General features: G+C 31.9%; 1 long non-coding RNA gene across 6 annotated transcripts in view; it reads left to right on the top strand.

Moving 5' to 3' along the window:
• Positions 1–3,957, top strand: part of LOC127718372 (uncharacterized) — an 80,877-nt gene extending 76,920 nt beyond the window's left edge. For all 6 annotated transcript variants that reach the window (XR_007989795.1, XR_007989798.1, XR_007989799.1 and 3 more), the window contains 2 exons: positions 2,269–2,428; positions 3,294–3,957. This is a non-coding gene — a long non-coding RNA (uncharacterized LOC127718372). The remainder of the gene's footprint in view (positions 1–2,268; positions 2,429–3,293) is intronic.
• The last annotated feature ends 8,830 nt before the right edge of the window (positions 3,958–12,787 follow it).

Raw genomic sequence — 12,787 nt, 5'->3', positions numbered from 1 at the left:
TAACGTTACTTACATCCGCTCCATTTTGGACTCTATTGGATAGTTTTCTCAGCGGAAATCACACATCTCCTTTTTTCATATATCTAGAGATTTTGGATTTTCGTTCAGATATAAGATAGCTACACCCTCTGAAAAGACGGAAAAGAGGTATTGTCCGACAAATAACTGGAAAGGTAACACGCATAAGGCAAAAAATCATAAACTTCATCTTAACGAGCAAAGGTGATCCTGGCAGTTTGAAAATAATTACTATTTTATTTTCCTTCGAATCATTAGATGGGAAATTGAACTCACGATAAAGTACAACGAAACGATAATGGGTACATGATTTGAGTATTTGATCAAAAGTAAAATAACAAAAATACCGAACTCCAAGGAAAATTAAAAACGGAAAGTCCCTTAACAAATGGCAGAATCAAAAGCTCAAACACACCAAACGAATAGAAAACAACCGTCATATTCCTGACTAGTTTTAAACGAGATTATACACATATTTTATGTTATATTAATCGAGCATAACGAGAAGAAAGAGTATTGCTTCGTCTTTTCCAGGTTTCAATATTCGAATAATCAAAATGTAACGTTTAAACGTGTTGTCCTAACGAATGAACCGCTGAGAATATCATTTGATTCAATACAGTCATCTTTATTGGACTGAAGAGAATCCTTAAAAACAGGCAATGAGATGTTCTTCAGATGATCTAATAAAATACTTTTTTTAATGCAACTCCAAGCTATCAATCTGCCCTTACACTTACATATTTAGTAGGTTTGCTCCAAAATTATATTTTTCCTTCGACTGTTTTGGTAAAATGTCATGTTCTTGATGTATAGGAATGATAATTACATTGCATGAACGTTATTTTGTTATAACATTTATAAATACCAACCTCTTATCACATTTTAAATATCTTTTAGGTATACAAACAAATTAAAGACATTTGACATGTGCATCTTTTACGTAATAAAATTGAAAATAAAAACGGGGAATGCGTCAAAGAGACAACAACCCGACCAAGGAATAGAAAACAGCACAAGGCCACCAATTGGTCTTCAACACAGCGAGAACATCCAACATCCGGAGGCGGGCTTCAGCTGGCCACTGAACAATAATGTATACTAGTTCAGCGAAAATGGACGTCACATTAAACTCCGAAAATATATAGATGAACCAAAATTTTCAAAAAATCATACAAGACTAGCAAAGGCCAGAGGTTCCTGGCTTTGGACAGACGCAAACATGCGGCGGGGTTAAACATGTTTTGTGAGATCGCAACCCTCCCCTATGCCTGTTTTTATATCTTCAGTCGAATTTCATGCTATTTAAACATCTTTTACTGCACACATGGAAACTATCCAATAGAGTCCAAAATGGAGTGGGTACAAATATTTACACATTTTTGATATTTTAAAATGCTATAGTCTGTTTCAAAAATGTACTTTTATACGAAAATGGTTTCATTTAAAATTGTTGTTCAAAATTCACCGTAGCAGTAACATAATGGATCAGTTTTTGGGATCAATATAATCAGTACTTGATGACCTATAAAGAATCATTGCAGTAAATAAACATTATATTCTGACTATTTTTAACAGTAACGCGTTTGTGCATCTAATGCACCATAAATTGCAAGATTTTAGAAAATTGTAAATACCGGTATAGGTTACAATCAACCATTAGACAATATGGGCGCAGCCATTTATGAAGGTAACATAGTAATCAGAATTAAGATAATGACTAATTCTGATTGGTCTATGTGTGCAGCCGGTATTTGTATTACTAGACACTTGGTGCACTCTGAATTATATCATTATACCAAAAGCAAAATAATATATTTCCTTTAGCCCTAACGGAATTGAGTAATAATGTCTACGCTGTGATGAGACATGTGTTTTAAGTGCATATTGATAGGCAAGACAGATAAGTACAAATTACGTTAAGAAAAGCCACGGGAACCTATATTTTTTGGACTTAAACATACTGTCCTAAAAAATCAACTTTCTAAAGTATGTATCTCGAAAAAGGCTACTTGTGTCGCATTTTTGGAAATCATTTGTTTTTTGAAATCTTAAGCACAACATGATTGTAACCTTGGAATTTACAGCAAACAATATATGCAATACAAATGGTGTGTTAAATAAATTTCAGAATAAAATAATTATAAAAATATAAATGTTTAAAGCAAAAATTATTCAGGTAGTCTATTTTGTATATTGATATAATTTTTATCTATTATTTATGTTGTGTTTGTTTGTTTTTCAATGTAGTGTTCCAAACAACTTAATCATTCTTGCATGCACTGTTAAAGGGATATACTTTCAAATTGGAAAAGATTTATCTAACGAACAGATATACAGACTACTGGTACCCATTTGCCGGAAATGAATTAACAGTAATAACAAAGAAACCGACAACATAGGAGTATAGGTATGTTAACTATTGAAAGTTACACATTTCAAATAAAAAATGATTTGTTTTATATTATTTTTCATTATATGATCTGAACAATCGGTAAACTACTGATGCTTATATTCATTTTGATCATGGTGAATTTTGCTTTTGAATATGTTAATTTCCTTAATAATTTAAATGATTATGTTCATTAAAATTATAATGTGTATATATTATAGCTTTATGAAAATAAAAACATGCGGTATGATTGTCAATGAGACAACTATCCACCAGAGACTAAATGTCGTGAATGTAAACCCTTATAGATAACCGTAAGGTCTAAAACACTGAGCAAACCCCATACCGTAAAGCAAGCTATAACAAAATGAAAAACAATTCCATTAAGAAAATCCAGAGTCTGATTTATAAACAAAACAATATCAGAAAATCAAATATAACAGACAGAAACAAACGACAATCACTGACCAAATGCTTCTGACTTGGGACATGCACTTACAGAATATGGCGGGATTTGAAATGTTTGCCAACGCGCAACCCTCTAGTAAAATGGCAGAGTGGCTTAGCATAACAGCACAGCATAAGAACAAACTGTAAAAATCTGCTTGACTCATCAGATCTAATAAAAACATTCAGAAATTAAAATACGAAAGACTAAAGACACTAATGCCTGCAAAGCGTTTTCGTTACTTCTGTTTGCCTCACACGTTTGTATAGTTCAGTCGATAATTCCCCAGATAATATTTGTGAATTTAGTCTACTATTTTAAAATGTTAAACATGCAGAAGGAAACTAATGTTTTAGTTGTATGGTTAACACTATCAGTAATTTTATCAAAGGAAAAAGCATGCGTATTTTTATCATTCGAATATCTTTCTTTCAGAATACAAACTACTAACTACAACATAAATCAAACATCTTAAAAGAACTAACCGAACTGCTGGATATTAGAATTGTTTAATTTTAACGATATTCTCCTGGTGCAAATGTTGTTTTAGTCACCAGTGATGTCAACTACGGCAAACTATGTTTTATGTATTTTTAAATGTATCTTTTGTCTTCAAAATCTTTTAGATTTGCATACCAGGTTCTAATTACGATTTCGACAAAATAGCTCTTTGAACTTAATAAGTACACCATGTAATCTATATGGTTCCTCCGAAGAAATATCGTAACTCGTACTTGAATGCTAAAATTTTAGCATCTTTAGATGTCCTGTTGTATGAATAAGAAATGGCCGAATTAGCGGTAGCAACTCATTTTGTATGCCAATGACAACTATTATCCTTTAAATTTTGGAATAAAACATTTACCTTTTTCCACGATACCACACATACTGTACAACGGTAAATGCGCAATTTGTCAACAGAAGCATAAACACTTCCGCTTTAGATAGTTGAAATACCAAGTCAAGTACAAAATTGGTGAGATCTGCAAATAAAACACTTAAATAAGAAAAGATACCAATTAATGTATAAAATAATATTCAATTTTTGTATTATGGACAAGGTACTGTGTTGCGGTTGATATTAAAAATATAGTCAGTTGTTGGATTTATGTCTTCATTTGCAATTATTATAGTTATCTGTTTTTAATGACAATAAGAGAAGAAAGTTTATCCTTTTCCATACAAAACTATTGAAAATTATAACAAAATTAAACGAAATTGTTATTAAATTAACTTAACATGAGACGCATTCATAATTTGTGAAACATGATATATACATGTGCAAACATGATATTTAAACATAATTGTGTAAATGATCAGTTTCCTTTGATTGTTTACTGATCTGAACTATATTCAAACATGCATCATTGTTGAGAACAGTAACTATATAGGAATAGAAATATCAATGATCACATTGTAGAAATATCAATGTCATAGGCATCACGTAAATTTGGCAGGACCTATCTAATCAAAGCTTGTTTGATGTTATTTTTAAAATGACCTTTGTTATATATTATTCTTAAGGTGGTACCCAACACCTTGACTAATATTAATTTGGCTCGTTTAATTTTCATAAAATTTTGACAAAATGTTTACTTTGACCCTTTGACAAAAATATAAAAATTTCAAAATATTTGAACCAAACACTTTATCAGAAAAATTTCATTGGTTATATAGCAGTTTGACAAACACTAATTTTGATCATTGAGAAGCTTAATATTTCCATAACAATACAATATGATTAAAACGTTTAGCTGATTTTTACAGAGTTATCTCCCTGTAGTGTTAGTTACCACCTTAAAAAGTCTTATCTAAAGGCGGCAGATACCAAAATGACATTCAAACTGATAAGTCAAAAATAAACTGACAACGCCATGGCTTAAGCATGTTTGCTCCTCTTGTTTTTGAATTTTTGTCAGGTATACGGATTCCTCTGGTTTTATCTATGTAGTGAAATTAAAAAATTATGCCCGCTAACCTCTACTTTTCTTTTCATAATTTTATAACATATAGTTCAAAAGGCCATATTTGAAAATCTTATAAAATCCTTGTTATTTTTTCATAGTTTTTGAAAGAAAAAAGATGTCAACGCTTAATGTATGAAAAATCTAGAGAGAATCATTTCCCGCCAAATTTTCAATGGCTCATATCTCAAAAACAAGGACACGGACCTATAATTTTTTTATGCTTTTTTAGTTCTGTTATTTATATACTATCAATTTATAACAGTCTTTTAAAAAGCTTGTTATTTTGAAACAGAGTAGCAAACATCCTTAAAAAAAATAGACAAACAGACAAACAAAAGTACACAAAACACAACATAGAAAACTAACGACTAATAAACAACACGAACCCCATCAAAAAATGGTGCTCCGGAAGGGTGAGGAGATCCTGCTCCACATGTGGCACCTGTCGTGCTAAGATGTGCATATTACACGAAAGAAAATATTGTATTAGATTGCTTACTTTGTTTGCACGTTGGTTCATTGTACAGTTTATTGTTGCCTCAATGTTTAGCTGTTTTAACTGGAATTCTTTATGATTTCTGTACATTGACTTCATTTTTAACTTACCATCACAAAATATCACTTTCTAGTCTGTTTTGGAATGTGACATTTTTTATAAAAATATATTATTATGAATATTTGATAATTTATAGTACAATATAAAAGTCCCAGTATGTTCATATAACATGATACTGATGTTAACATACCACGACTTGTAATTGTAAGGTTCTTGAATTACCGTTTACTGTTTCATTGTTTTTATTACAATTATGTTTCCACTGCAAAATAAAACTTTAAAAGAATGAAGAAAATAGTTTTATTAGCTCTTGTAGTTCAAATGATTAATCATGTAATATTACACGTATTTTTGTGACTTCCTTAACAAGACTGGTTTAAAATAAATCCAACACATAAATCGATATGAGACGTAATATTCTGAGTAACAGTAAAGACACGACAAAAAAACTTATTCTGTATTCAATTATTATGAGTATATCTTGGACCTCGGTTGAATATAGGTTCTTCAGTTAAGGGTCTCAGATGACAATCATCTATACCAACGTAGACAAACATAAAGACCCTAATAAACACTAATAAAATACTATAAATACTAGTACAAAGAAAGATAACTCTGTCGTGTCTATGAAACAATTACATTTGCACTCTAGTTAAAATAAATATTGTAATTAATGCAAAAATACACATTTACATGTAATCATTAATATTAGTCAATGAAGCAAAAAACACAGCAAAGTATTAAAATATCATTATGCAGCAACTAATGAAAGTCTAGTAAGCAAAGTAGACATATTACTAAAACATTAAAGCAAGTAACGAGCTGTCAAGATGACAGCAAACTCGGTTTTCTTTATTTCAAAAATTGCTTTCGGGCTGTTTTCACATGCCACATTCTATGCCCGTTTTCTTATTTATCAAGACCATAACTCATGAACGGCAAAAATGAAAATCGTCAATATCAAACTTCATAACCATTTTGTTATCAGTATCAACTATTAAGTGACGATTGTTACCATTTTTTTTTTGTGATTTTGCCTATTATCTTGAAAGCTATAATAGATGGATACAAAATTTAAAAACGCAATCATTATCAGCAAGACAAGATCTACAAATAAGGCAAGTGACCGAAATCCTAAGTCGATTCCTTATTGTAGTATTGTCCTTTAATAATGTTTTTTTACTTATTTGCCTTTTCTCTGACAAACTATAACAAAAAACATTTAAAGCAAAAAATGATCAGCAAGACAAGATCTACAAATAAACTAAATAATGTAAAGTCTCCAGTGTACACCTTACAAGAGTTATTGCAATTAAATGACGATTTATTTTCACCTCTTTTTGGTTGTGTGCAAAAACTATAGAAGATAGAAAACGTAGACAGAAAAAAAATTACCAGCTATTCAAAATCAACAAAAATTAGATTTAAATCATGAATTATAATCTAGTCACAATGTTGGACAGTTTCTATTGTTGAAGATGCACATAGACTTAGGTGAGAGACTCATGCTTCTTAAAGGCTCTAGTTTATATAAATCCTTCGATCTGTTTGTCTTATATTGATATAATAAATGAATCTAAAAATTTTAAATATGTAGAAGGTTTAACATAAAAATGACGAGCTTAAAAAAGGAAGTAATGAATATACTTGAGAACGTGATGCTAAAAGGGAGGGAACGGTACATATTTGAAAAAAATGTCTTACCCTATGCAGAGAATATGTTTTCAGATGCACACATTACAAACAATTATTTAACACTCTAAGTTTTAGATAACAAAGTAAGTAGGGCCTAGGTATTTACATCGTTTCTGTGACAATTTTTTTGATTTTTTTCTATTAATATAACAAAATAAAATATATTATGTGTCTGTGCAAAAGGGAGGTGTTGTGGGGAAAGTTGGTTAGCTTAGAAACGTTTTATATTCTGGGTTTTTTTTTTTAGTAAATTATTTGATGCAGATGATTCTAAACAATATTGATAAAGTATATTTTAGCTCTGAAAACGTTTTCCAATATGGGGGTCCCAGAAACATATAAAAAAATTAACAATATGCAGGAAACAAAATATTTTATATGTACAAAATACAAGCAATATTTTAACACAAAACATTTAAGCAAAAGAAATAGATCTTGCTTTAGTATCCTGGATCTCGTTTTTTTCTTGGTTTACTCTAGTTAGGGCTTTCCCCCTTTCCGTGAAAAAACGTTTTGAATTGGTTCCGATTAGTTTTTTTTCTTCCGCCACTTTGTTTCTGAAAATTATATATGGCTTAATCCTAGGTACTTTTTTCGTGGGATTTGCACCACCTGATTTCTACCCTTTTGATTATAATTGCTTCTCTTAGTTGTAGATTAAAAGTAACATTTCATATCAAATTTGCGGATAATCAAGTCTGTTTTCGTCTTGGATCTAAATCTAACGTGCCTTTGAAAACTTCTTTTGGAAGATATTTACAAAATTGTTGTGTGAGTCTAAGAAAAATGCTTAAAATTTGATTATTCACGAAATGGCAAGGATGAAATCATCATGTTTCTAAAAAAGTTTGGCCGAAAACTCAAGTAAAAATGTGAGATCAAAGTTTACCTTGAAAAATCGACCTGCAAGGTTCTAGCCTATATGCGGACAAATCAAACAGAATCTATCCTGAGATTCACTTGTTGTCGAGTATCGAGTTGCGAGTAACAAAAGTTACGAAAGTCGAGTTTCGAGTTACGAAAGTCGAATTGCGAGTTACGAAATACGAGTTGCGAGTTACAAAAGTAGAGTTGCGAGTTACAAAAGTCGAGTTACGTGAAAATGGGCAAAACTATTTGAATTTTTTGGTGTACCTCTATAACATTTTTGAATGATGATTGATTATAGAATTGTATACAGTATTGTTGATTCTTTTTGTTGTTTGGACTTCATCTGAGTTTCGTGTAAAAAAAAAATGAATGGATTGTTTACATAATCACTACGCAAAGTATGGCTATTTTCTGAAGAAACAGATAGCCTTTTGAAATACAGCGGATGGCTTGTAGTTTAATTATTATTAAATTTTATAGCTAGCACCGTCATATTAAACGTAAAGGGAGATAGCATCTAAACTATAGTACATATATGTAAAAGACCCCTTCTGCAGATTTCGAAGAGTGGGCTCTTTGGGGCAGCTGCAGAGGCAATATTTGTTAGGGACCCCAAAATTTATTCTTTGGTAGTGACACTCAAAATTGTGGACGTTTAAGTTATACTAGAACACACCCACGACATCGCGTGTCCGTGACTGTATTAAAGTACCTAAGCCTTATTTTTAGCCTGGATTTTTAGTATTCGTATTGTCTTCTGATAAAGTCATGCTGATTATAAGGTGCACAGTTTTCTCTGCTTTTAAAATCTTTGTTTGAACCCGTCGACCTGGAACTGGCTAATTATTGGTAATATTAATTATGTGGAAAACAAATTAAAGGGCCTGGAATGGTGCAATTTTAATCAGCACCATTTTCGTATACAAGTTATATATAAAGTTGAATTCTTTGATTTGTCGTTTTAACGTCATGCCGCCTAACAAATGGGAAAGTACCTACGCCTTATTTTTAGCCTGGATTTTTAGTATTCGTATTGTCATCTGATAAAATCATGCTGATTATGAGGTGCACAGTTTTCCTCTGCTTTCAAAATATTTCTGTTTAAACCCAGCCTGGTTTTCTTACTTCAACCACACTATACTAATTGGCTGTTAAATCTGACGTTTAATACATAACCCACTTTCAACTTGTGTGACAGTGAGCGTTGATATATTGCCACATTATACTGTGTTATGAAGATGATAGTCAACCTACCAAGTCAAACCATTGAGCTTGCAACATCATAATTTCTTTTGGTGTATATTAACGTACTAATAAACTGTGATTAGTGAAGAAGTGTTTTATATTTCAAGATGTAAAGCTGGTCAGTGTTTTACTTTGATGTATATACATTACTTTTAATGTTAGAATAAATTAACTTTTATTATTGGTGGAGGACTACTCATCACTTGTAAATGTAACATCTTAAGCGTTAGGATAAATTAACTTTTATTTTGGTGGAGGATTACTTATCATATGAGGTGCTCCTTCATTGGAGGAAGATTCGTTTTACAGTATTGTTACAGTTACAACCGGAAACTACATGTGACATATACTATTGGTATTGGTATCGGATTCGACCCGGAACTTGTTAATCATTGCTAATATTAATTATGTGGAAAACAAAAGGGCCTGGAATGGTGTAATTTTCAATCAACATCATTGTCCTATATTAGTTATATATAAAGTTGAATTCTTTGATTCGTCGTTTTTACATCATGCCGGCTAACAAATTAGACCTCGTTATTTTAGTATTATAGATATGTCTATATTGGCTAGAGGTGAAGGGGGGAGGTTGATCGCTCATAAAACCTGTTTAACCCCCCGCATTTTTGCGTCTGTCCTAAGTCAGGAACCTCAAGCCTTTGTTGGTCTTGTATATTTTTTAATTTTGGTTCATCTATATGTTTAGGAGCATAGCATTGCATCCATTTTCACTCTTATAAATAAGTATCACATAACTCTTTCAAATCCTGCAATCAAAATATCGGGACCTTTCCTCATTCAGTGTATAACTAAGTTCGTGTACATGTATTCTTTGTTTATTAAATGCGATGTAAACTTGAAAATTCGGTTTCAAAAATCAGACGACACGACCGTTTATATATATAATTCTTAAGAAATTAGAGAAACATAATATTTTTGTAACTCGAAACTCGACCTTCGTAACTCGCAACTCGACTTTCGTAACTCGCAACTCGACCTTCGTAACTCGCAACTCAACCTTCGTAACTCGCAACTCGACCTACGTAACTCGCAACTCGACTTTCGTAATTCGCAACTCGACTTTTGTAACTCGCAACTCGACTTTCTTAACTCGCAACTCGACTTTCTTAACTCGCAACTCGTTTTTTGTAACTCGCAACTCGGCCTTTTCAACTCGCAACTCGACGATAAGAAACCCTCATCTATCCTTGTATCTTAATTTCTATTTTAAGTCTTGCTTTTTAAAGAATTTTTGTTATTTCATAAAGCAGTTATACTACGGTTACGCTTCCAATTTTCATACTTAAAATGCCGAGGGTTTTAAAGTAGACTTTGTTCATTTGTACATGAACAAAAGGCAAAAATCATGAAAAATTCACGTCTATGCGGACGAATTGTTGATGGGACTTAGGAACTGGTATATTTAGTTTTGGGGCATGTATAATCCTATTGAAATGGCATTCGTCATGATAAGGCAATATGGCCACTATGCAAATTAGCAAAATATTCATACATTTGCCATATGAGTCGCTCTTGCTTCGCAACATATCAATAAGATATTTGGTATATGATATCGAACAGTAATTGCGCTTTCGAAACTCCCCCTCTTCAACCGACCACTTTTCCATATGGCAGTTACCTACACCGTAAAAGTTGTTGCTCATATTTCTTTTCCAAAGTGTTCATTATTTCCTCAGGATTATCTGTTAAATTTTGATCAAAGCGATACAGTTGAGTGTTATTATATTATTTCCCTTTTTGTGTTTGACAAACACGGTATGTAAGTGTTCTTTACCGGGTTTGTACTAACATGAGCAACACGACGGGTGCCACATATGAAGCAGGATCTGCTTACCCTTCCGGAGCACATGAGATCACCCCAGTTTTTGGTGGGGTTCGTGTTTCTCAGTCTTTATTTTTCTATGTTGTGTTTTGTGTGCTGTTGTTTGTCTGTTGGTCTCTTTCTCTTTTGGCCATAGCGTTGTCAGTTTGTTTTCGACTTGTGAGTTTGAATGTCCCTTTGGTATCTTTCGCCTCTCTTTTATAAAACGTAAGACATAGCGACCCCGATACTTTTGATGTGAGGTCTTTTTGAAATGTTGTATATATACCAGACGTGGGATCTTTTGGGTTGAGATCCTTTATCTTTGACCTTAAAATTGAGGTCAATGTCACATGTCAATTTGGCGTTCTAAATTTTTACCTTTGCTTTAAATTCATACTTGTACATTGATAAAGCCAGACAGTGTTTTGAAATAGGTTGGACGACATATGACCTTGAAAGAGGCACTTGGAAGTGATTTTATGTGAACCGAGAGTAGCCATTTTTGCACTAGTTTCATGACAAAGTACATAGAAACCATGTATTTTTAGATTCAGCATAAAGTTAACTATCACATAAACCGGAAGTGGCACATTATCTTCCTTATTGCACAAGTATTAATAAGCAATATATTTTTTTTCAAATCAGTGTAATATATAGCTTTTATAGCTGACTTTGCGGTATGGGCTTTGGTCATTGTTGAAGGCCGTACAGTGACCTATAGTTGATAATTTCTGTGTCATTTGTTCTGTTGTGGAGAGTTGTCTCCTTGGCAATTATACCACTTTTTATATTATGGTCTAAGCTTTCGTTTGACACCTAAACTAGCTTTTTGTAGTTCGTAAGTAGCCAATTATCTCCCTTATTTCAAAGGGAAATACATATAAACCATATATTTTTTCGAATCTCATTTATTTGAAAGGGATATACATACAAATCATTTATTTTTGTAATCAGTGTAAAGTAACATACACAATACATGTATCAGTTAACACTGGAAGTGACTTTTTGAAACCAGAAGTAGCTTATCGTTTTCCATTTTTCAACTATATATTTTTGGAATCTGTGCAAGATATCATGTTATGTTCTGACACAGTTTTTTTTTCAACATGTGAGACAATTGGTTTTTTTTTATTATTAATTACTTTTACCTAACTTTATTTGGAAAAATTTGCTTGGTAGTATTTTGAACATATAGTTTCACAGAAAGATTTTTTTAAGTTTAAGTCGAAGACGACAACAACAAACCCCAATTGATATCAATAGCTCATATGTCCGGGTTTCGCGCTTAAGTGAGCTTAGAACGATGATCGTTGATGAAAGTTACTATTTAATGTACATTAAATACTTTAATAAAACTATTCTCATTTGATATGTTTCTGATAAACAATTGATGATAGATAAAGGCCTTTTGAGTAGTATGAAATAACGATAATCTAAAAACACTTATTATACAGGCAAGTGGATGATACATAAAGGCCTTCTGGCTAGTATTAAAAAAGATAATCTAAATCACTTATCATACAGTCAAGTGGATGATAGATAAAGGCCTTTTGAGTAGTATGAAATAACGATAATCTAAAAACAATTATTATACAGTCAAGTGGATGATAGATAAAGGCCTTCTGGTTAGTATGAAAAAATATAATCTAAAACACTTATTATACAGTCAAGTGGATGATAGATAAAGGCCTTTTGAGTAGTATGAAATAATGATAATCTAAAAACACTTATTATACAGTCAAGTTGGAGAGGGCTTAACTAATCAGATCAA

The sequence above is a fragment of the Mytilus californianus genome, unplaced genomic scaffold, assembly GCF_021869535.1.
Source record: "Mytilus californianus isolate M0D057914Y unplaced genomic scaffold, xbMytCali1.0.p SCAF_10, whole genome shotgun sequence".
NCBI lineage: Eukaryota > Metazoa > Mollusca > Bivalvia > Mytilida > Mytilidae > Mytilus > Mytilus californianus.
This window is presented reverse-complemented; position numbering and strand designations above follow the sequence as displayed.